We start from the raw sequence: 26,970 nt of genomic DNA, 5'->3' as shown, positions 1-26,970 counted from the left end.
AACACAACTCCAGCAACCTCCCACACCTACTGCCTCCAGTATTCAGTACAGCTATATGTAACAGCTAATGCAGGGAGACCAAGCAGGTAATTCCCATTGGCTACTGCCAGCTCCAGGGAGCAGAGTTCAGGCTGTGTGGGCATTTACCATAATTCATTTTCTGGTTTTCAGAAGTTTAAGTGCTGCTGAACTCAATGTTCTGGAAGGACACATACTACCACCAGGCAACCTTAACTCTGTGTTAACTAATTTTTTTGCCATTTAATAAGGAATATGATTCAAAATACCCCACTGTCAGAGCCAAAAAGTCTCTTGACATGGTGGTCAAGCATAAAAGTGTCCCCTCCAAGGCTAACGTATCACAGTGGTGGTGCTACATGTTAAGCCTTTCATAACTCTGCTCTAATATGTGCAATTTTAAATTTTGAAAACTAGATGAATTCCAAGTTAACTTCAGACCTCTAGATATATATATGAACACCACAGTCCATACCAGCACACTAGGTATAAGTGTGGCTAAAGACTGAGAAGAACTGAGTTACCCCCTTGCAAATTGCCCAGAAAGTTTAAGAGTCTCTAATTTTCAAGTGCCTGGTCAGTAGGGACCCTCTGTTATGCTGAAGGTCAAAGGCGCCAACTTCCCCTCTTTCCTGTGGGTGCTCAACACCCCCTCTGCCCCCGCCCCCACTCCACCCCTTCCATGAGGCCCTGCCTCTTCCCACCCCTTCCCCTTCCTCACCCCCATTCCAACCCCTTCCCCAAAGTCCCCGCCCCTACTCCGCCCCCTCCCTGCCAATATTCCAATTCCTTCTCCAAATCCCTACCTTGGCCCTGCCTCCTTCGCTGAGCATGTTCCCGCTCCCACCCCCCGCAGTATGTGACCTTCCCCCGCAGTGTGCTAACGATGCCAAACAACCGTTTGGCAACAGCTGGGCGGGAAATGCTGGGATGTAGGCAGAGAAGCAGGGATGCGGGGCACTCAGGGGCGGGGGGGAGGAGGAGCTTGGCTGCCGGTGGGTGCAGAACACCCACGGAATTGGTGCCTATGCTGAAGGTGACATACGGTTCTCTGCCAAACCCACAAGGCTTGAAAACTCCATCTACCAGTAGCAAGCTCTTTTTGTTGAATTTGTGTGGGGCTGGGTGGATGGCACTAAATCATTTATTTCTACAGCACTTAATTTTTCATTTTGCCTTTAGCAAAGAAAGGCTCCTAAAGGTGAAGTGAGCATGAATACAGGCAGTACAGTCATCCTGAGTTTTCAAAGAGACAGATCATAACTCTGCCCACAGCTGCAGAGTAAAATTAATAAGACTGGTAATTTCACAGCTACAGTTTAGAATTCTCTGAGCAGCTGTGAAACATCCAAGAATCATATCAGTTTCATGTTGCTGTTACTTGAAAAAGCTATTTACTGTGGTAACAGCATAAACTATAGAGGTAATTATTGTATTATTCCTCCATATTTAATGCATTAAAACCCTTTATACTGTAATTTAAATAAAGCTGCTGCACAATTTCCAGTCTATCAAAACAGTGCCCCAGAATCCAGGAATTTTGCCACACAGCTTAGCCCCCGCTTGCTACAAAGTACACGGAGCCTACCTTATTCCATTCAGCATATCAGAGAATAAAAAGCAAGAAATCTACATTCACCTCAAGTCAAAGGAGAATTAATCTATTTTAGGGTTTTCTATAGCGCATATCAAAGTAACTATGAGCCTCAAAGCCAGTAATGGGGATCTGATAAAAGGCATCAGCCCTCTTGGAAACAGCAGGTGAAGTAATAAGCCATTTACCCTGAGCTGGCTCCCAGAGAACTCATTTATTGGGATCATCATAGTACCCTCCTGTTTGATGTTTCAGAACTCTAACTGCATCCTTTCTGAATGATCAAAAGTTCAATATGAAGAGCTTCCATCATTCTTCTAAGCAAGTCTTGGGAACTCCTGAAATTATTCATTTAAGAAAGGTGATTCCAATTTAGCATTGTGGGAGAGGAGTAGGGACTATAAATAAGACTCGGTATGGTTACATTCCTACTCCACTGGGTCATCCTCACTTCCATTGGAAAGTCAGAATACATCAGCACTGAAGGTGGAGATGTGATCACCGATACAGCCAAAGGGTCTTGCTGCAATCTCTGGAAAATGAGATTGGGGAAGTAGGTTTCTTTGAGGTCTTCACAGGAGGCAATACATGGGGGGTGGGGGGAAACATGCAGGGTCAACATGCCCCATCTCTGATTTCTGCCAGGGTGGGAGTCAAGCTGAGTCTGGCTGAGGGGGATGTGCTTGGGAAAGGTACCAGCACCTAGCACTCTCACTGAGCCCTGCTAGGAGGTGCCCGGAACAGGGAAGACGGTCGGGGCTAGCAGCACAGCCCTGCCAGAGGGAGCATGGGAAAACCTTGAGTCCCACCCCTTCCTCACACACAGCCGCAGTTACCTGCTCAGCAGTAGGTGTCCAGAGCACACTCTGACCTGCATTGTGCCAGCAGCAGGGAGGTGATGTGAGAAGTGAGGAAGGAGCTGTGGGAGATGGGGGGTGCCAACTCTGAGCGGGTGTGGGAGGTACAGAGGGAGGCGAGCTGTCACATCCCCCCAAACCTTTAAATTGTGCCCCCTCACCAAGAGTCTCAGGTCATCTCTGTTCTGGAGGAGTCACCTCACAGAACATTGCCTCTTGTACTCCCTGGCCTATGTGGATTCCAGTGAGAGAGAGTTGCCCTGAGATAGCCCTGACCTTCTAAAGTTTTACCTGCAGATGTAGGAGACAGACTTGCTTCTAAAATCTAGAAACTGAATACTCAGATGGGGGGGAGGAGAGGGGAGGAGGTAGAGGGGAAGGTTTTGGAGCTGATAATGCCCAGAGGAGACCTCAAGCTCCATCAAAGACTGCAGCTGGGCTGGTACCAAGGACGTATTAGGAACTTGAGAGCATGGAAAAGTAATGGTCAAAGCAGGTGGAATATTTAAAATCAAAGTGATTAAATCACCAATTTTAATCATGATTTAAATTAGCAAGCAGGAAACCTCAATTTAAATAACTGATTTTAATCTGGTTTTGCATTTGTAGTTTCTAGTTATTTTCTTAGAGTGGCTGAGTCTCATTGGTTGCTAACTATTAAAATGTTCATTTGCAATTACTTATAGCCTTTACAATACATTTGGTACTTTTTGCAAACTAGGAAGATCTAATGTATCTATACAAACTTATTTAAGTAGTTATAGAGCTTCAACTTTTATTCAGTTTCTCAATTTTTTACATTTTTCATATTAGAAAATAGTGAATAGTGATTTTCACATTTACTAAAGAATTTTTTTTTTTACACTTGTGATGAGAGGAAAAGCTCTATTTGCTTGGAAACTGTATGCGAGTGGGTGCCCTTTGAGGCCCCCTGTTTGGAGGCCTCACAGTCCTACTAACACCCCACCCTGCAAAAGGGGCAGTGAAGGTGGGTCCTCCAGGCCTGCCTAGAATGGCTGCAGACAGGTGGCCAATCAGAGTGATGCAGGCTCAAATAAAAGGAGCTGCAGGGGCTGAGCAGGTCTGTTCCTGGTAGGGACCAGAGGAGCAAAGAAGGTGCTCTTTGCTGGAACTCAAGGGAGAACCAGAAGATGGGTTCTGGTGATACTGGTATTCTGTGAGGAAGAACTTCAGCCCTGAGGTAAGGGTGAAGAGGAAATGGCTATGTGGGAGGTGGCCCAGGGAATAGCAGTAGCAATTATTAAAGGAAGCAGCACGTGGCTTCTATTTGTAGGGTCCCTGGGTTGGGACACAGTAGTGAGGCCTGGGTCCCCTCACTGGCCAATGGGGAAGTGGCCTAAGCCCCTAGAAGAGGATAGGACTTGTTTGAAGGCTCAAGTGAAGGGCAGGACTTAAAGTCTCCAGGGAGAAAGCCTAAACCAGGGTAGACAAAGCACAGAAGGAACTGAGCCCAGAGACAGGGCTAACAGTAACAAGGGCACAAGGGACAGGCCCTGTTGGACCTTTTATCACAGGAGGGGTTTGTTCGTTTATGCATTAAACTACATGCGACTGAGCCAGAGGGCTGAGTCACTGAAGACCTGCTTGACAAGGTTAACAGCTGACCAGGTGAGTCAGGAGCAGAGAGAGTGTGAGTGCAGGTTTGCACCCGACTGACAAGAGGCACGCGTGTACTCCATCACAATGAATTCAATTATATGCATAAAACAGCATTTTAATTTATTTTTATCAGTTAAATATTTTTACCTTAAATATGTGGAATACATAATGGAAAAAGAGTAAGTTTGTCAAAACATGTTTTGGATTTTAAAATTATTCAAAACAAAAGTATTATCATCTATAGTTCGTGAACTGACCTGATTGTTCTGATCTCCATGTCTTTAAAGCACTGTTAAATGAAGATACTACTACTTTCCTACCTCAGGCAGGGATCGTGCAAGTTAATAAGTGTTTGTAAAGCGCTTTGAGAGCCTCAGATGAAAGGGGCTATAGAAGTGCTGTTATTGTTCAAGATTTTAAAACATTCTCTCACACCTAGCTTTTATTCACAGATTGAAAGAGGGAAAACAACTTTTTCTGATTTCTCTCCTCCCAGCTGGTTTAACTGTGAATTAAGTGATCACTGAACTAGTTGAATAAACTGAAATGAACAAAAAGAGCAATGAATCTCACGAATCACAAAAAGATAAAATATTTCTGAGTTAATGCTGAATCCTTTGATAAAGGGGGTTTGCATTTGATTCCCACTTTAATTGCATAGTAGAAGAAAACCCTGCACCAGCAACAAACCTTGTAGATAAGTTTTATCTTTACTTAAATAAAAAAACCCACTGCTCCCTCAGTAGTTTTTGATAAATGGTAAAACATGAGACAGTGTGTTTCAGGAGACAATGGTTCTGTGCTTCAAAACAATGCACAAAAGTACAAAATGCAGAGTTGCTGGTTCTTAACAGGAAAAAAACTACATTTTAATAATTGTGCGATGAGAAACTGCTTAAGTACACATTGCAGATCAAATATTTGGAGTTAAAATGTTAGTCTATATAGATGGGTGATTGTAACTTTATTGCTATTAAGAGATTTCAAGCTGCATTTATGCTTCTGTGTACACAAGATTTTTAAAAATGGGCAAAATAATGAAGATTGATATTTCTTTAAGTCTGCTTTGTTTAATTTTGCTGTCTGCTCTCCTATAATGAGTTCCTAATTGTACACAGTTATTGATATCTAGGAGTATAAAGTTGTCGCCCCTCAATAAAAGTCACAAAGTCACAAAAATATTTTCTCTTCATCTGCATAAGAGGCTACTGGCAGCAAAAGCTGGTTTACCCCTACAACAAACTCTTGTTCTAGGTGCTTAGTCAGTGACTTCCACCAGTTCAGTGGTTCAGCTTTCTTTAAAACTTCAGCAACAAACATGTACTGCTTGAATATAATTTAACTTAAACTTATTATAATAAAATCATTTAAGTTTTAACATAGTTGTCAGTTTTAAATTTAAATGTTTATTTTGAAAAAAGAAAAGTGTTTTTAAGTCATCAATTTTCATCTATCTTGGGGCAAAGAAATCATTCTCTTTATCAATAAAGTCACGCGAAACACCAACAAATCTGAAAGATTCTTCCTAGGGAGCTACTATGGCTCAGAGTCAAAAGGCATCATGTAAAGGAACAGACAGTGCTGAAAGAGAAGTCTAGAATGGCACAGAGATCTTGTCACAAGATATCCTCTACACCACTGGTTCTTAACTGGGGGTGCGAGATGCCCTTTCTGGGGGTGCGAGACACGCCAGATTTTTTTAGAAGGTAAATCATCGAAAACACAAATTAAGCACAGGCACATAAGTACAACTACTTGGTTTCATAAAACCTATGTATTAACATTATACTTTAACAATTACTGTAATATACAAACAAATATATATCTAGGTTTAAAGAACTGACCTATTTCAATGATTTTTGATAAGGGGTGCGAGAACATATTTTGAGAACCAAAGGGGTGCAGGCTGCAGTAAAGGTTAAGAACCACTGCTCTACACCAATATGTCAGCTCTGAATTTTCTCTCAACTCTGAAGCCTCAGCAGTTCCATGACTACTGTACCTCCTTGCTTCAAAGAGAAGGCCAGAGGAGCAGTAAGCACTAGGGTGCTTCTTCATCCATCCTACTCAGGGACACAGTCCTTACAACCCTGTAAGGAACCAGGACTTGGATCCTGGTCTCCGTTGATTCCCTGCCTCTTTAGAGATACTTAAAAGGCAACAGATGCCAAGGTAGAAACCTGACATGGTTCTGAAGACATCATCAATTTATAACCTATAGACAATTGATTAAAAAGAGTTGTCTGAGGAATTTTCTAGTAGAGGGCTCTTTAATTTAGCAAAGACTTCAGATCCAATGCCTGGAAGTTGGAGCTAAACAAATTTGTACTGGAAATAAGGTGCACGTTTTTAAGTGAAGGTAAATTGACCACTAGAACAATTCTCTATCACCTGACAGTAAATCAAGACTGGGTGTCTTTCAAAGAATTCTAGTTCAGTAAAAAGTTATTGGGTTTTATATAGTAATTACTGGATGAAATTCTATGACTTATGTTACATAAAAGGTCAGAAAGTGATTATAATGGTCCCTTCTGAACATAAAATATTACATCTATGATAAAGTTTCCTCCATCAAAGAGGCCTTATGTTGGTATTCAGTCTCCAAGAACTCTTGAGGTAAAGGCAGATGGAGCAGACCTGTGATGCATATGCCTCCACAAGAAACAAAAGATGCTCAATCTGTAACTGAAGGCAAAGTGCCCACACTAAACTTTATGATCCATACCAGACTGGTTCCCTGAAAATGACGACCAGAACAGGAACCAGACAGACATTTAAAATAAATAACTACCTACTAACAGAAAAGGAAAAAGATAAAATCATAGGAAACAAACTAATTTGGAGCTCTAGATCATTATTTAACCTTGAGACTGAAGGAGTAGGACCCTACCAAATTCGTGGCCATGAAAAACGAGAATGGCAGCTGCTGGCTGAGGGCCCAGCTCTGAAGGCAGCAGTGCAGAAGGATGGCAATATCATACCATGCCATCCTTACCTCTGCTGGTGGCGAAGCTGCCCTCAGAGCTGGGCTCCCAGCCAGCAGCTGCCACTCTCCGGCCACCCAGCTCTGAAAGCGGCTCCACCACCAGTAGCAGCACAGAAGTCAGAGTGGTAACAGCACGACCCCTCCTACACTAACTTTGTGACCCCACAACTCGCTTTTGTGTCAGGACCTCTACAGTTATAACACCGTGAAATTTCAGATTTAAATATCTGAAATCATGAAATTTACAATTTTAAAAATCCTATGACTGTGAAATTGACCAAAATGGACTGTGAATTTGGGCCCTATGAATGAGGTCTGGAAGGGATCATGCAGTTGGCCTTCAATGGGTGTGGTTTCCCAAAAGGTTCCAACACGCACAGAGATCAAATGGGCTCTTAAGAGCAGGGATTTATACGGTCAGTCTACTGAAAGAGGAAATTTTGCTTCAAGTTCAATAGCAATTTTTATACACTATAAACTGTATGTGGGTTAGAAGAAAAAGAGGTAAAATATGGACATTTTCAACATTTGCATCATGGTGTATGCCTTGCGGGGGGGAGGGAGGATAAAGAGTAGAATGTTAATTCTCTTTCCCACATCATCTGCAATAGTCCCTCACTCTGTGTGCTGGAAAGGTTATTTAGAAATGTTCTATCTAGCAAATTTTGTAATATGTTTCCCCAACACCACAACATGGTTTCATACCTTTAGACAGGACCAGTAAGTGATATAAGTATGTTTTGGCCCTAGTCTTTACAGGGCTGTGAAAGAAATTGGCCCAATCTATGCAGAGAAGACCAGGCTGTGTTATAAACACACTTGAGGTACAATAACATAAAATATTAAGATTTGCCCTCACTCCAAGCTTGTACCTCTCTAAACTAATCAATGACCAATCTCAAGCCAGTTAAATAATGCAAGTACATAAATGACAGTAAGAAAAGGAGTACTTGTGGCACCTTAGAGACTAACCAATTTATTAGAGCATAAGCTTTCGTGAGCTACAGCTCACTTCATCAGATGCACACGGCTGTTACTCTGAAACCTGTCATAAATGACAGTGTAAAAATACAGTGCAAGTAAGGTGAAATAGGACAATTTCAAAGGGGAGAGAGGTATAACATGGGTATTTCTCTACATAAAATGACAAGAACTTTTATAAAGAGAACTTATGACCAATAAAAAAAGAGTTATGATCTGGGCGGTCAGTGGGCAAAATATGAGTCAAAGAGCACAGTCAAGGTATCAAGGTTTCAAAGTGGATATTTCCTACTTTAGCTTACAAAATCATAGGCTGTTTGCAATCACTTACTGCCCTAAGCAGGCTTTGGAAAACAATGTTCATTCTCTGTGATTGACAGGATGCATAGCTCACAGAAATACATACTCCACGAGACAAATTGCTGGCTTTAAGCAGGAATCATAACACTGATTAATGGGTGGTTATATTTTTGTGGTGATTGACTATTATATACATTAATAAAAATATACATTGACTAAATCAAACAACAAAATCAATGGAGAGGGAAGATATATACAAACATCAAAAAGTCCTTGAAATTGAAGAGATTGCAAAAAAGAAAAGTCAGAATAAAGTTAAGAAGAGGAAAAGAAGTGGCTGTCTGGAATCTGCAATCCTTATAAGAAGTGTGGACACTATTATATTTCTTCATGTAAATTATTTTTGTTTTCCAAAAATTCCTTCCATACGTCCAAACATTTGTCAAATCATCAATCTTTCGAAGAAGCTATTTCAATATTTTGCTAGATTTTATTTTAAACCCAGAAAGATACTGTTCACAACCTAAAGCTTTGAAAAGTTTCTCTAACTTTTAAAAATTGCTTTATAGTATTTTACATTGGCCCACATCTTCAAATCTGAATGTGTAAGCTTCAATGAGATTTGCAGGTGCTCAGCACTTTCTCAAAGATCAGTCCATTTTTAACTTAGGCTTCTAAACCTATGGTAGGCACTTAACTTTAGACAATTATGTTTGAAAATTTTAGCCATTATTTTATACAAACTCTGAAAAAGACAATTTACATTGTATCATATGTCAATCTTTCTTTTTTTTAAAAAAAAAGAAACAATGCCACCACATTAAACTAGCCATACAAACCTCAGGCAAAAAAATCACTCAGAGGAACAAGAGCCGATTTATATGGATTTAACGTCTCGTGGTAGCTTATAAAATGTGTCCTCAAAGCCCCAGTTTACTCCTACTCGCCTGGTTCTTTGTTGGAATAAACAGGAAGGAAACATTAATTCCTCTCTGGTGAATATAAATTGAGATGGGACTTAGAGACAATTTATGAGAAATAGGAAAGTAACTGCACTGCCCTCCTTGTCTCTTCCACCTGGAGTAGGTTCTTTGGCTGCAGTTTTTCTCACAGCTGTCTCCTTTTCTGAAGGCATTTACACAGTATCTAACACTATCCACTACCATGGCTACCCCTGGAGCTTTTATGAGTGGGACCAATCTCTAAGAATTACTATGAACATCAAAGACACAAGACATTTACTGAAGGGGGAAGAGGAAGAGAGCGTGAGGTAATGAGGGTCCTACTGTATTTACCTTATGTGCAGGGCATGTGGACAGCAATAGAAACCATGTAGGGAGCGATTTTGGTCAGAGAAAGAACACGGCAGCCTAATGGGAGGCCTTTGTTCTTCAAAAGGGTCTCCTTTTCCCCTTTTGTGCTTCACTTAATTCATGGCATCTGAGCTGCTCTTGAACTTGACAGACGGTGAAAGGGGGGGATGGAGAGAGAGGAAGACAAAGAAAAAAAAAGAGAGGACTTCAAAAGAGTTTTCCTTTGAAAATTCAGTTGTGCTGCTGAAGGCTCCAGAACCAGAAAGGGGCAGAAAACAGTATCTCCATGACTAAATAATATGAATTGCCCCAGCTCTTCAGGAAGCTACAAGGCAGTAATAAAACAGGGAAATAAGGAGTAAAACAGGTAAAAGCATTATTCACCTCTGGGTGTTTTTCATTTATTTTCATCTTTATTCTTATTTTGTATGACTTATTTATTAAGACACCACCAGCGAAACATCTGGTTTCCAGCACCGTCCTGGAAAACATGCATTTTATGAATGGTCCAATCAATCAAAGGATTCCCCATACAGAAAATTATGTTTAAACAGCCGCAGGAAATCATCAAAATAACCAGCGCCATCTGGAGGATGAACTCTAAAGGAGTTTTCTCTAAAACTCACTAAACTGAAACTCACTAAAATGAACTCACTAGTCTAACTTTTCAATTGGTATTTAATGTGAATTTCAGAAATATGAAAGCTGCTAAATTTTGCTTGCACCAAGTATTGAATTAAACATCCAATGACTCTTCGGTATGACAAGTGACAGAGAAGCTGTCAGTGCTAACAAAAGAAAAACATTAAGTTCTGAATTTTAGGAACCTCTAACCAAGTTGAAGTAATAAATTTCTGTTTGTGACTCTTGAGCGTATGTTCAAATGGGCTAACTTAATAGTACAGTTTTAATAATTTGCGGGGAATATGAAATAGGGTCCCAACCTTTGTCCTCACAAGTTGGTAAAGACTACAAAATGCATCATACCTGTGTGTGCTCCATACAACTAGACGAAACACAACTTTCAACATTCTCTCTCACTCACACTCTATTTACCCTCTCACTCTTCTTAGAAATTCCATAACCCATAGCATTTGTTAATCTGGTTAATGATATGGACATCTAAGAATTCAATCTGTACATTTCACATTCATTTTACACATTCCACAGATCACCTCAGTGCCATGCATCAACACATGTAGATCTCTGTCTGTATTAAGTATATACTTCATACTAATTGTGCATCAATATGTTGTGTGTGTCAGAATTAATGTTGTATGTGAAATGCATAAAGTGAGGTTTTAAATACGCATATTACCAGTATCAAAACATACAATTGTATGGGTCTTGGAATATTTTATTCAAATTACTATAATGAATCATTTCTGTGTTTTTTAATACTTAGGGTGCTTGGGTTATTTTTGTTGTCCCTCAGATAATTATCCCATCTACTTGTTAATTAACATAATCTATACTAGACTAATGAATGTTCAACTGCAGGACCTCGCTATATCCAGAGCAGAAAAACAGGCAGAGTACAGAAAATGTAAACATATAACAGTTTTCCTACTTGATGTCAAGTGACTTTTTTTATTCAGCTGTGTCAGTGTTTGGGGTTTGTTTTTTTTTGCTACTGCTCTTTACTTGACAAAGGGTGTTCTCCTCATCCCCACAAAACCCTTTTAAAAATTCGGCACTCAAACTTTGTAACACTTTTCATGTTCATCATGCATTTTGGGAACATACATACTTTTTTAAAATATACACTACAAAGTGCATCTCCTTTTAAAAATTATGTATTATGATTAACCTGCCACTGAAATGAAATAAATTCATACTAAAGTTCATTTTAGTAAAAAACCCAAAGCAAAATTAGGCTATGCAAATTAAGCAAACCAATATGCAAATTCATGTGCAAATTAGCAAGACACTCAGCCTCCAGCAAATTGATTTAATACAGTCCTTGATGTTGCAGAATTTGGATGCCCCTGTTCTATCGGGAAAGATATTTGCTTGCTCTATTGCCACCACATCCACTCAAGAACCCAAAAACCAGATGTCCATGTTATCTGCCTAGACTCTATACAAACTACTAAGGGCTTTTGGAACCTGAAAGCATTTATTCAGATTCTTCCATTCAATGTCACTTTTATGAGACATGTCTTCATAGACCTGGAGCACTAAAACAGAGTTCATCCCTCACCCATCATCAAATTTTAAGTAACCACATGTCTAAACAAAGTAGAAATGTAGGCAACACATGAAATATTTTGTCTGAACCTGTGTTCGACACCAGATTTCTCCCCTTCCTGTCAACCAGAATATCCCCCCCATCCCAATTCTGCAAAGTACTTGCAGTGCTCTTAAATCCCATCAAAATCAATGGGTTTAAGCATCCGCTTAAGTGCTTTGCTGAATTGGGGAGCCATATCCTGAAACAAGCAAAAATATATTATGTGGCCTGAATTTGACAGAGGTCTATCTAATGCCCTGGAAAAATTGGCGATAAAACAGATGTCTTGACTTCATCATAAACTTGGTTCATAATCATGGGAAACCCATGTTTTCCTAAGGCTCCCCACTTCTAAAAAATTCTTGTTGGATTCTGCACAAGGGAAAACTGTACCTATGAGCCACAATTTTGCAAGCAGTATGCGTGCACGCATATATTTAGACATATTAATTTGAAGGAAAAGCCTAGATTATTATAGAGTAGTTTGAGGAAATGTTTGAGGATAAAAAAGTTTTTTTTCTATTTGTATTTTGAATATCAGGAGTGCTTGAGGATTAATTAATGTTTGTAAAGCTCTTTGAAGATTGAAAGTGCTATGTAAGTGCTATTATTAAGTAGACAGTTTAAAGTCCTTATAAGATACTAATTATGAGTAGTGCACCATTGCACCAGAAATTTGATGCACTCAAGAACGTTACTATGAATTTTAATCTACGGATCTTTGGGAAAAAGCAGACAAGTTAAGATGCAAATTTTCTACCATCTTTACTGAAACTGTTCCGTCTTCCCTCAAAAATGGATATACCCTGGAAAAATTGTTTGCCAGGGTCCATTTTTAATTTACACATATCCCTAAAAGCCTTTGGGGGCCTACTTGTTAAAATCAGCACTCTCTAATACCCTTCTCTGTTTGGTATGAAAAAAGGTTGTCAGATGTGGAAGCAGGGATTATATCTTTGTAAGAGAAAAGGGTTCTACTTCCCCACATACAAACTGCCCATTCAACATGCGGCTGAAGAAAACTAGTCATTGGAGACAGTTTCTTCCTTTATGAATAGATACAGCTGATTTGATCTTGGGGAAATAGTTAGTGGAGTAGTAAATGAACAAATGTTTATGAATATGATGACACCCAGCTGTTTCTGACAACTCTCACAAGATATCCTATTTTGTAAAAATAGACTGGTAGAGCAGCATATTGATGAAGTTATTTGTATGGTACTCCAACCCAAATAGCTTTGAACATTTCAAAAACCAAAACTAAACAAAAATAAAATGAAATTTCTGTTATGTAACATGACCAGAAACTCAACTGATATAAATATCTGCCCTTTCTACTTCAGAGGCTAACAATCTCAATAATAAATACATCCCGCACATCACAAACTAAAAATTAATCCGAGTCTTATTTTTACCTAGAAGAATGTCTTTTATGTACTTTGGTACACCACAATGAGAGAACATATAAAACTAGAACAAATAGTTTCAAATATGAGGATTGTGAGTTCTGTGATAGGGTCATAAAATGAGCCTTCAGGTAGATTGATGCTAAATTATTTTCAAATGTATATACGATGTATGCAAGACAGCCAAGGAAGCAGTGCTGCTGAACAAAAGGCAACAATTCAGAGTGCAGGCATCACTGATTCTTGAGGGCAAAGACCCTTGGTGCAGTCATGTACAACATTCTGCACTAATAGCCATCTATGAATGCTTTATAAAGGCAGCCCAAATAAAGTGTGCTGCATTACTGCAGCCCACAGGTCACAAAAGATTCACTGTGGCAAGATTTGTCAGTAAGGAATAGTTACAACTTGAAAACATTTTGAAGGTGAAAAATAATTTTACCTATTTATTGTGTTAATACAGCCTCTGAATTTGCTTTCATTCAACTTTCATTGTGACAGGGAGCACCTAAACTTCATTAACAACTTTGTATCCCAGTCATCTTCTCTGCTCCTCCCATCAGAGAAATTCCTACTCTGAAAGTGGTAGCCTACACTCACTACATTAAACTAAAAGAAAAGGAGTACTAGTGGCACCTTAGAGACTAACCAATTTACAATACAGACTAACATGGCTGCTACTCTGAAACCTACATTAAACTATTAACTTTGCTTAAGTGTGCATTCCCGTTAGGAAGTCCTGGGAGGGGGCTGTATAAGTCCTTACATACTACAGAAAACAATTAACAAGTGAGAAAAAGTTGCTTTTCCATGGCTGCCTCTAGTGTAGACTCTGGGAACACACTAAACACCCAGCATGATGTGGAAGGGAGGAGAATAGGGCAGAAGAGAGGATAAAACATTCTGGCCTCAGAGGAAAAAGAAGAGGTGAGAATTACATTTGTTCCCTCTTCTCAAAATGGTACCAGATGTAAGACTGAAAGACTTGCATCCATGTTCTTGCCTTACATCTTACTGCTTCCCTTTCTTTTCATCTTTTTGTTCCATACTGTTTTCTCCCAACTAGGCATTGGTCAGAAAAAAATGGAGTACGAGCCTGATATGCCTGATGCTGCTTCTGTGTGCGGCAGGAGCAAAACTATGGAGCCAGATGAGGGAAAGAACAGGAGGAAGAAAGCTGGGCACAAGACTTCCTCATCCAGATTAGAGAAGAGACTTTCAAAGGAGTTTAAGAGACACTGGCTCCCAAATCCCACTGAAATTTATCTAGTTGCCCCCTGTCTCAGTTATAGCTAAGGATACAAAACCAGAGTCTGTACTGGTAGCAACCATGCCATAGAAAAAGCCATTTCTGATCACGCCCAAAAGACAAGGCTTCTATCAAAATTCACTCAAACTGCAAACCCTGAACTTAACTGGGCAAACATCCTCCACACAGGGAAAGTTCCTTAGTTATTTGTCACACTACACATACAGCACCTCTGGTCTTACTTGAGTTGTACCTCAGCCAACTATTTCTATCTCTGTGCTAGGCAGCACAGATGTGATTTAACACCGAAGACGGAATAAGAGATGGACTATCTGTAAACTAAAGAAATGTGATCTAGATTTTGTGATATCAGAACACTGAAACCACCTTAGTTCATGCCTCTGTATATGGGATTCTGGTGGGGAACCAAATCATGAGTCCTTTCTCCCCAACTGTTTTCCCCTTACTGCTGCAGTTTTATATAATTCTTGTGGAGGAGGAAGATTTTGAAGATCTACCTAGGTTTTTTTGGGTTGGTTTTTTTTTTTTTTTTGGGAGTATTGCAAAAGAGTTTAGATGCTTTCTTGATTAGCTCATTTATAAGGACTGTGAAGTGTATCTGTTTTTTACTCACTCTGGTCTCACTATCACATGCTTAAAGGTCTGGCCCTTTTGGATTTATATCTTTGAATAACCAAAGACTCTGTAGCAAGGCTGAGAGACTAATATTTTGCATTGTATATTTTCCCACTAGTATTAAAGTTATTATAAATGTAAGTAAAAATACTTCAATATATGAAGTTGGACAATAAGCCAAAGAACAAAAAAAAGGGGATACTGGATTGTTGTGTCCTTTGACAAGATCATCTCAGTCACAAACCATGTCACACAAGCGTCTCAGAACAGCAACTCTGCAAAGCCTTCCTATAAACAATTTAAAGGAATTAATGTAATCTAAAACAAAGCCCAGTTAAACAGTACTACTCATAACAGTAAATATACAGTAATGTTACCAACTATGTGCTCACAGATAGCACACATCCTTTATATCAGATAATATGGCTCCACTTCCCTTCCCTTTCATTTTACTTGCAATTACACCACAAAATAGGTACGCATATTGTCTTGACTAGTTATATAACTTCTAGTGGAGCAATTTCATTTTTAAAAAAGCTGCTTCTCCAAGAGAAGGAAAGTATAGAGAGTTAGAAAGGCTACTGGACTAGAGGGAAAAGTTGTCCTATTTTGTACTGCTATGATGATTTTTCCTGCACCACTTGCTAATTAACATTTATATAAATAAAGGCTTATTTACTCCTTCCTAGCTTACCCTGCCTTATTTTATCTTTCAGTGAGACTAATGTTGAATTTCTGACATACTTATTTTTATGCAATGCATTGTGCTGTCAAAATATAGGATTATGGCTTAATGGGAGAAGTAACTGTAAATCCCCTACCTGAAAAAAGTAACAGGTGCTGCCTCATATGAACTTTCCCCAAACCTTTCTCAGACCCAACTATATTTGGCAGTACACTGCTGTGACTCAGTCAGCCAGTCCTATTCCATGCACTTCTCATAGAACCATATAATATCAGGGTTAGAAGGGACCTCAGAGGTCATCTAGTCCAACCCCCTGCTCAAAGCAGAACCAATCCCCAATTTTTGCCCCAATCCCTAAATGGCCCCCTCAAGGATTGAACTCACAACCCTGAGTTTAGCAGGCCAATGCTCAAACCACTGAGCTATCCCTCCCCCCCACCACTGGGTGATCTTTGTTGGCTTAATCTGCGCTGTCAATTTATTTCCATAGTATCTATTTTTTAGGTCAAGAACGAGTTGGTGTTTTTGCATGGCTTTATTCTGAACCAGAAATGAAACATACAGGAACTGAATCACCTTTCACAAAGATTTCTTCATTAGTGCCCACATCTTACACTCCATTACAAATAACTCAGATTTAGATCTCTACCACCAGTGCTTGATTATAATATTCATGATCTTCACATTTAAAAATAGGCTCCAAGATATCCAATAAAGAAATATCCAATACTAACCAAATATTAGAATATTATGGAACGTCTAAAGGCAGGAAAAAATTAAGTTTGAAGAGCTGACACACCAAAAAAGTGAACTGCTGCTAAAGGTTCTTGCGGCCTGAATAGTGTTCTATGAAATATATAAATTGAGTACGGTATTATACACAGAAGTGTTTAGAAAAAAGGTGTAGAATCTCAAGATGGTGATGTCTAAGAGGTTGAATTTCTGATTTCCAGGACAGGAAAACAATTAAGTGGATTAAAAAAAAAAAATCTGTCACTCGAGTGGCACCAGGGATGAAATCAAGCATTTTTAAATTAGATTACTTAAAGAATTAGTAATAATCTTTGTTATCCTACTATCACTACATATTGACATAGCACCTTTCACCTAATGATCTTAAGGCACTTTACAAACATTATAATAGCCTTGTGAGGTAAGGGATTTTACTTTTTTTAAAAATACCCAGGTGGATAAACTGAAGAATACAGAGGTTAGGAGACTTGTCTGAGATGACAAAGGGAGGCAGTGGTAAAACTTGGAAGAAAACCCAAAAGTGCTAACTCCTAGACCCCTGATTTCAACCACAAGATCATGCTGTGTAAATATGGTATTCTAGTGGGGGGAATCAACGAGCATCTTATAAAAGCATTAACTGGTTTTGCATTCTGTCCTTCTAACACCTATTTTCTTACACTGATGTCCAATGTCACGTCACTAATTTGTTTCCCAATTAATTTAATGATCTGTTTCATTTAGATCATACTACTTAGTTATTTGCTCCCCAATTAACATATTTGTCCACATTTAGAGTCATTTCCCATCTCTTGGCCCAATCTAAAATATCCACATCCTTTGGAATTTAGTTATATATACAATATGGTTGAGTCATTTTGTTGATGGAATCTCAAAATTTCTGTATGCATTTTCTACACACTTAGAAGGTACATGGCTCTCCCATAAACAATATAAGCACTTGTCATGTCCATCCTTTAGGGCAGTGGTTCTCAACCAATACCCCACAGGGTACACAGAGGTTTTACGAGGGGTACTCAACTCATCTAGATCAGTGTTTCTCAACAGGGATGGTGACTCAGGGAGGTAGGGCGGGGTGTCATAGGGCAGGCAAGCAGGGCAGTTGCTCGTGGCCCCATGAAACTAAGTTAACATGCTTCATCCCCGGACGGCAGGAGCTCTGGATTCAGACAAAGCTCACAAGTAGAAAAAAAAACAGGCTGAAGTATATCACTGAAATGTAAGTACAACATTTATATTCCAATCAATTTATTTTATAAATATATGGTAAAATGAGAAAGTAAGCAATTTTTCAGTAATAGTGTGCTGTGACACTTGTATTTTTATGTCTGATTTTGTAAGCAAGTAGTTGAAGTGAACCGGGGTACACAAGACAAATCAAACTAAGAAAGGTTGAGAACCACTGTTCTAGGGGAATAGTTCTACGCATGCACAAGACTTGAACCTTGGTGAATGAGACTCAGGTATGACAGCTGAACCCTGGTACTAACAGACTAAGAAAATTATTTCTTCTTTTGCACCAATGGGTAACCAAAACATTAAAAACAAAATGTTTATAATAACTACATTAATAAACTAATAGACACAAGATGGGACACTATTATTCCATCGCTCTGTCAAGATACGGTCAGAAAGAACCAAATGACAATTGGAGGTCAGTCTGCCCTTTATGCCCTCAGGAGGGAGAGCCTGAAGGCACACAGGTCATATGTGCAACCTCTAGTGGACAGTGCTGGAGGACATTTTGAACACCTGTGCATCTAGAGAGTATTTTTTTCTTGCTGGGCAAGCAAGGTAAACGTTATAGATTTGGTTTAATTAGCCTTATGGTTTTCATTTTTATTTTCTTTATCCCACGTGTAGAAACAGTTTTAGTCCTTGCACCTTGTAAAAGGCTAAAATTAAAGATAACATCGCTGGAAGTGTATGAAGAAAAAGGAAGCGAAACAAAGAAAGGAAAAATCTAGTGCACATTTCACATCATTACTTGATTAGTTTAGTAGCAGAAAAAAACACACATGTGGGCTTGCGATAGGCTCTACCTTGTGCTACATGTCTTATGTTTATTGCATGGTTTTACTTTTGGCAGTTAATTACACCAAAGCTTCACAGAAATTGCATGTAAATCTTTATTTTTCTTTTCTTTGAAAAGAAAAGTCAAACAAAAGCAACAGCAGCTAGAATGGAGGTTGGGTTTTGAAAGAAAAATGATTGTACTTAAATGGGAAAGAATCTAAGAAATAATAAAGAAAATGGGTAGAGTACATTAAGTGATTCAGAGGGAAGTCCTCAAGAGATAAAAAAAGTTCAGGGGAATTCCTGTGATAAAGAAAAAAATTTGAAGGGGAGGGGAGGAAGTGTCAGGCTTCCTTTATATATAAAGAAAGAAAGAGCATATCCCCCCTTTTCTCCTTTGGTCACCTTTTAATGTATAACACTCAGGATGATCAAAAGGCAAAGGAAGCCTGAAATTTATAATCATTTTCTGCTTGACTTGTGAATGTTTTCAAATCAATTTCAGAAGTTTTCCATCATAAGAAAATTCTGATCACACATTAAATGCAACTATGGAAAGCACCGACACTTGGATGAACTGCATGCCAACACCAAGGAGGAGAAATCATCAACAATTTTACTGAAGAGGAGTTCATTTGCAGAAGAAAGATACAGATCCAACTGAGTGGAAGTACTTGGAAAAGAAAAGGTATCTGCAGCCACATCAGCAGCATAAAACGGAATTCAAGCACCCAGATTATTTTTTAAACTAAGAAAGTTGGAAACTCTGCGGTATATGCTTTGGCTAAGCAGTTCATGGATTCTTCTTTTTTTTGGTGGATGCAAGGAAAACAGAATATGGCAAGAGAACTGTGCCATGAATCATTAATACAAATTTTCAAGAATATTTCACTGAGGGGTAAATTGAATACTATTGTAGCATGCATGGCAATTTCAGGATCAAGTTGTTAACATGGCTTCAATGTGATTAACTGCATTGAAAGAAAGATCCAGGCTGGCAACACAGACATTGGATGATCTGATGACTATGGTGATGATCTCACTCAGAGTAACAAGTGTGATCTAATTCCTTCAAGTAAAGAGTAGTTTCTAAAGACATTCTAATATAGCATGACATGAACTGTAACATACAGCCAAACCTGATCACTACCACTACCACCACACTAAGGGTGGGCCAGCAGATATGTCTGGGACTAGAACATTTTTTACCCAATTAGGAAATATTCCCTCATCCCAAATCCAGATATGAAGAAATCATGCCGTGCTCTCTTGCTGAAAAGATGTTCAGAGGTCTCTAGTCAATCCCCATATCATAAAACCAAAGTCTCACAAGCTGGAGTGCCCATCGGGGGAGGAGGGGTGGGGAAGGAGCCATACAGCTCAAAGCCTTCAGGGGACTTTCATCTGCAGTGATAGCCTTAACTTCTGACAACCTGACAGTCCTCCACAGATTCTTCACTTCTTGTCCACCAGTGAAGAGTGCATGGGATAATCCATTCACATGTAGATTGGGGAAATGCATGTGCTAGAAAGTAATTTTTCATGACAGAAGGCCACTTTTCTGCCCAAGTCACACTAAAGTTTTTGATATAGTAACAGCTCTAAAGACAGGGCCCCACATATAACAGAGTTTGCAGTAGAATGGTGTGCCAGAATCTCAGCTTTCATTTATAAAATAATTATGTTCTTAGCCCTCTTAGCTGCTGAGAGATTTAGAGTTTGCTGCTACAGAGTTTGGTCCTATTGTGCCATAGAGTACACAGGGCTCTGCACATAGTCTGTGATACTTGTTTTGGAAGTGATCAGGTTCTGTTCTGAAAAAGATACTCTTGCAAAGGTTCTGGAACAGAAGGTCAGACACATCTAGTCCCCCTGAAGTCCACTGAACACTTTTCGCCTTTCAACATATACTGTTCACTTGCTTGGAAATACAAAACTGCCCGTTAATTTAGTTCCTGATAAAAATCTACAGTGTTAAACTCCACTCGAGGCCAAGAAGTAATAAAAAAATATATAAACTGTGTACTGGCATCCAGTAAAGGAGTGGGTAAAAAAGTTCCTTCTTGAAAATTACCTCAATCCTCCAGTCAGGAGTCCAAAGCTTTGTACATCCACATTAAATAGAAAATTTAATTCTACCTCAGATTCTGGATCCTCTTCTGAAAGACAACTCCTATTTAAGGTCTGTGCCCCTCCATAGGAGCTGTGAGCAATTTTCTTTTTAAAGAGAACATCCTTGCATGGTAATAGCTATTAAATTTAGCTGGATATATTCCTATCACCCCATCCCATAGTTAACAGGAAATTGTCATTGTTAAAAGGGATGAAGTATGCATGTCAGCCTTTTCTGCCTGTTTTTTCTGCCTTCTAGAGACATCAGCCAGTAACAGACACTCAGCTGGGATCTGGGTAAGACTGTCTGAGTTATCCCTAAAAATCTTGAAATCAGCCCCCGTCCAGTACTCCACTTATTCTACTTGTTGTTCTATCAACTATTAATGCTTATGACAAAGGGATCATACAGGCTCTCCTCCCGTATCTCATTTCATTCTTAGATAGTCTTCCTGTAGTTATTAACTTTTCTTCTTTCAAGAAGAATCTACCTCAGATAAACAATCTGTAGGAACCATGACCAGACAATCATTCACTGACCCCTCTCTTCCCCAAAGCAGCCTACAATAAAGTCTACTCACATACTGCATTATTTACAGGCTACAAGTAACCTATGTTGTGTACTCTTCCTTCCCAGTTCTCTTTCCTAACCCTCTTACAGTTTTTGTTGTTTCTAGCCCTTCTTGATGACTTCCGCACCCGCAAGCTCCCCCCCTTCATTTCTCTCCTCAATTTCATCTCCTTGTTTCCCTCCCCTGACAATTCCATTCCCCATATCTTCTCCACAGCAGACTGTTTCAGTAAAAACAGGAGAAAGTAGAGAAAAAACAGGAGCTAAACACTAAGATACTCAAATGAACAAAAGAAATTTTAAAAATAGATAACCAAACAAGACAACCCTCTCGTACAACATACCTTGTGGCACTTAACCCACAGAAACTAAGTCCTGAAAATCAGTATTAGGGATATTTTTCAAATTTATTCAGATAAGGTAGGTGCTTTATCACATTTTTTTCCTGAAAACTATGGAAGATTTTTCTTTAAAATTGAGAAATTATCCTATTTGAGTATGTATGTGGAAAAATATTTTCTATTATCTTTAGGCAAAGTTTATTTTTGTTTTTAAACTTGTTCAGAGTCCCTCAGGGAATTGTGGTCTCAACAGAACCTCATTTATCCAAAGCCCACTTACATAAAAACAGTCTTCATCCAAACATGGGTTATATCTCCCATCCTCCATGTGCATTATGTTTTATTTTAACAGAAACTCCCTCTTTTCATTTGAATAGATGGCATCCTAGTATAGGGCTCACCATTTTTCCTTGAAGATTACACCATCAAGGGGAAAGTGCTCTACTACTGCTGTGCTTTGGAGCAGTTTTATATGCATTGCAATAGACAATTTTTCATCTTAAATTTCAATTGAAAACGATAAAGCTATGTTTTAGTAAGGACCATTTAATGCCAGTAGGAAAAAGACCATCGCTCTACATCAATGTGTTCAACTATCATTGACTTTTCTCACAAGATGAACTTTTCCATTCCATGGAAAACTGGAAATGCAGCGAAGTACTACTTTAGTGTTAAAATAGGGACTCCAATTTATACAAAATTCAAACAGACTGTAGCAATTTTAGTCTCATGGTTATCACCGAAACATATTTGGTCACCCTACTACTAATTCATGCAATACCAAAATTGAAACAGTGACAATAAGCAAGGTACCCATGCAACACTCTTAGGTGACATGGTCAGTGAAAGATAATTAGAGAATAAAAGTAATATGCTGCAGTACAATTATGACATTGCATTAGGCAGCTAAGCTCAAGAAATGTGTCAGAAATGTATTCTGGCAACAAAACATTATGAATCAAATAAGTGTCAGTTATTCTGTCCGTCAAGCCAGAGAAAAGAATAAATCTTTATTTTCACACCATTGCTCGAAATTTGGTATACAGTGCCCTATTTTTTCAACTACCAATTTAATCAACTATTGAATTAGAGTTTTACCTATGCAACTGGTAAACAGGAAGCTTTCACTGATGACTAAGGAGACATGGCATCAATTTCTGCAGAATTTAAGCTTTAACGTTAATATATCAGTTTCTAACCCTTAATGCTTGTGAAAACCTTCCAAATATAAAATAAATTTAAATGTTACAAAGCAAACAAAATTGTCCTCCCTAGCCTACAGGTATAGCTCCAATACCTCCATTACTGCTCACAGCTTTCCCAAAAAGCAGCAAAGCAGAGTTAACAAGGCTCTGGTCAATTTGGTTGCTGATGTTCAAACTAGTAGACAGCAGTGAAACTGACAAGAGATTGATAGGAAAGATGAGACCACTGAGCAGGGTTCAGTTGGAGGCTGGGGATCCTCACCAGGCACTGCCTCTGGACCTTACTGATGACTCCCATCCCATCTTTCTTTACAATGGCCTTTAGCTAGTAGGATACAGTAACTTTTCAAGCTTTGCCTTTCTCCTTTTAACACTCTCTGGTAAACATCATACATTGCAGTGGCTGAAGAGAGCTAGAGCTGCCTCCCTCAGGATTATGTTCCTTCAGTTTGCCATAGTCAGCTGGTGGAAGAACTGCCAAGACATGTCCTTCCTCTACGGGCTGAGAGAGACCCACAGGGAGTGTTTCCAACTTTAGCTCACATAGGGAAGAACAACCAAACTTGATCCTGGACTGTAAAGTACTGCCATTGCAAGTCAGTCACATCTCCACCTACACATCTCTCCGCTCTTTCCACTTACACTCTCTTTCGGTGGATCTGCTCCAGGGGCTGGAGGCAAATCTTCATAGCAACAGCTGGTAGAACCAATGCAGCTATATTAGCACTAATCAGCAATAGGGCTCAGACATTTTTAACCATCATGTAAAGAAAATTTTATTTGCCACTAGATTCACCTGACAAAACAGTTAAAATGCCTGAGCCCTGAGACATGCACTTACAGCAACTGCTATTAACTGGTGCACTTGCACTACTGGCAACTGTAATACAGGTTCTAGTTTTTCCTTGCACAAACAGTGTGTCTCCCCTCTGACCACAGGCTCTAGATGTACTATTACTTCTTCACACTGTGCTTCACAAGTAGCAGTCTGAAACCGAGACCATATCAATTAGCTTCCCTACTGCTGGCGCTGGTGATCAAGAAAGGAAGCAATCTTTGCTGAAGTGTCAGATGCCTGATCCTTCAATGCTCTCCTTTCCAAATGCCCCTAACAGCTGAAGGGGATTGTGTCTGTACTGATCCTGTACATGCTTCCTTCCCACCCATAACACTGACTAATGTAATGTCTATTTCTGAACTACACGCAGTTAAAAAACAGAATCCTCCCAAAAGGAATTATTTTTAATGGAGTGGGAGCCCATGTTCACACAATCTAAATCTCTGCTTTTTCCACTCTTCTTCCAGTTTGGTCCTCTCATTTTGTGTTTTGCTAACATCTTATTACACACAAACATTGCACAATGTCTCTGGCCATCTTCCTACAAATTTCTTTCAGTGCCACCTCAATACTTCCAATACCCCAGGTCCTCTGTGTGCTCCTTTTGAATTCTTAGGAACAACCTGCACGGTCTATTGCTCAGTCATATGCAGCCCAGAACTTTCAGGTCCCAAACAGTCTGCCATAGTGTCACTTATGAGGTGCAGCAGCACCAGATTCAAATATTGCTGGGGACTAAAAGACCTTAGTCTTGTGGGATTGAATAGTGAATAGAATTCTTACTTGTTAATTTTGATAATGCTGAGATGCATATACAGTTAGTGACCTTTAATCACCTGGATTTTTTTTTCTAATGCCCATATCTAAACACTAAGAAGGTAAATTAGATCTGAATACACAGACTATAATGACCTTCATAGAGGATTCTGCTCTTCATCCTTCCTAGTTGCCAGGAAGCAATGCTTGTTTGTTTAACACTAAGGTCTAGTCCACACTACAAAGTTTTGCCAGTTTAACTATACCAGTATAATTAAACCATCAAAATCTTCTTAACAGAGTAAGACCAGGTCTACACTACAAAATGTTATCAGTGTAGCTATGTCACTATGATGGTAACCCCTCCCACCCACTTCCAAGTAGACGCAGCTATACCAGCAAGAGTCCTTTTGCCAATATAAACTATGTCTCCATTAGGAGGTTCTCCCACTTTAGCTATACCAATACAGCTGTATCAGCAAAGCCATTTTAGTCTATACACACAGTTGTGTCAGTATAAGAGTGCTTATATCAGTATAGCATATACTAGTTCCCCAACCAGCATAAAATATACTGGAATAAGTACTTTTAAAGTGATATAATTACACCAAGGGCTTTTTTATTTGGCATAGCTATGTCGTCAAAACATTCTAATGCAGATTTGCCCTTAGATATGGCAGGAAGGCATTTCCAAATAGATGAGTTTTGAAGTGCGCCTCGTAAGCAAACCAATATTGTCTCATTCCACAGATGAGCAACCTCAATCGCAATATTCTAACTCCAGATCCAGCATGCCAGAATTTGACTCTCTCCTGGATATTCATTATATCTGACAAGTAGAGATAAACATGAGCAAGGAGTTGCTCTCATTTTCTCTCTCTGCTTCCACAAATGAAGTCACAACAGAAGCAGCTCCTTACTCTTTATAATTTTTCTTTTAAGTCTATTTCACCTCATTCACCGGTTGCCCATAGCCTTCTTAGATTCAGTATTGGTTGCTTCTGGAAGTCCTCCTCCCTCATAAGAGCAGGTAGTGTGTGTAGAATGAGGTCGTTTAGTTCTAATCTCATCAAATGGGAGATGCTTGCTCAATGCAGGTCATGCAGACAGACTGTGCAGTGATTAGCTGTAGAAGAAATAAGCATTTCCTCCCTTCTTGGCTTTCAATATATTAGCTTGTGTCTACGCACTGAAATTCCACTGGTCAAGTTAAACCAATAACCCATCTATTAACAGATAGAGACATTCAGCACAGAGGATTGTACTAGCTAAACTAATTTTTTTTTTTTTTTTTTAAAGGCACAACTTCTGTATTTAGACCAGAGCTTGAAAGAAAAAAAATTGGGAACAAGTCCAGCAAATGCTTCTCCTGTGACAATCGTCATGCAGCAGAGGAGATGGCAAGATAAAGAGGACACATTTTACATAGTTGGCTCTGCTGCCTGTAAATGGCAAAAGGAAGAGTAGAATCCAGTAAAAAATTGAAGTATGAGGACAGACAAAACAGCACAATGCTAAAGGCTTATCTAGGTAGGAAGTTTATTGGCATAATTATACTAATATAACTCCCTGTGTATACAAACTCTTGTGGTGGCACTAGAAGGATTCTTGAACTGGATAGGAAGAAAGCAGAATTAGGAGTGTCAAGACATCACTGAAGAAACTCTTGGGAGGAGCAAGATAACAGGTCTGTGCTCTGCACTCTTTCACAACCTCAACAATACCTGGACTGCTGTCACCTCAGGCAATCCTTGTCTACTTGAATTATGAAGGGAGTCCCAAGTATTCTCTCTCCTCGTTTGTAGCCTACTCGGATGTCCCTTTGGTCTAAAATAGCCCCAACTTGTTAACATTCAGGGCACAATGCAAGACTCCTACTTTCTCATACTTACAGGGAGGGTTTAAAGGTATGGGATGACTCTGTTTGTTTTTTAATTTTATAATCTTACTCCCTTTTCATAAGGCTGATGATTGAGGGTAGGTTTTCCGTTTTAATCCTTTAAAATATTTAAGCCACAAAAATATGTTCAAATGCCTATGATTCTGGTGATAAGCCAGCAGAAAAGCCTATAAATAAAAATAAATACTTGACCCTGCAGTGAAGTCAGAATACTGAATTTGTGACATCACAACTGTCTCCATAACAACTAATAATTCTCAAACACAATATAACATCTCCACCGCAGAATCAAGAAGCAGCTGGGCTGCAATGGAAGAAATGTTCCTATTCAAAACACAAATCTTCAACAAAACAGGGAACATAAGATGTTACTGAAGGTAAGCTGCCTTTTGTATAGCTCCTATTTCGTTTGCCCAGTGTGAGACTCCTTTTAAATGCTCAATCATACATAAAAGGCCTGTTGAAGTGTATATACACAGTTCTACAATGAAAAATGGTCTAATACAAAATTGACGTTTTTCCAAAAGCGAAGGTGTTTTGAAGAGTGCACCTGTTCAACTTTCATTAAAGTACAAAAGAACAGTTCTACTTACACTTTGC

The 26,970-nt window shown here is 39.1% G+C and overlaps 1 protein-coding gene across 7 annotated transcripts in view; it reads right to left on the bottom strand.

Annotated features, from left to right (window-relative positions):
* The window catches only part of POU2F1 (POU class 2 homeobox 1), a 175,047-nt gene that overhangs the window by 134,361 nt on the left and 13,716 nt on the right, over positions 1-26,970 (bottom strand). The window contains exon 2 of one of the 7 annotated variants that reach the window (XM_073304781.1): positions 9,652-15,481. The exons of the other annotated variants lie outside the window; for them this stretch is intronic. The gene's annotated coding sequence lies outside the window, so the exon portion shown is untranslated. The remainder of the gene's footprint in view (positions 1-9,651; positions 15,482-26,970) is intronic. 7 annotated transcript variants of the gene reach the window in all.

The sequence above is a fragment of the Lepidochelys kempii genome, chromosome 1 (genome assembly GCF_965140265.1).
Source record: "Lepidochelys kempii isolate rLepKem1 chromosome 1, rLepKem1.hap2, whole genome shotgun sequence".
Classification (NCBI taxonomy): Eukaryota; Metazoa; Chordata; order Testudines; family Cheloniidae; genus Lepidochelys; species Lepidochelys kempii.
This window is presented reverse-complemented; position numbering and strand designations above follow the sequence as displayed.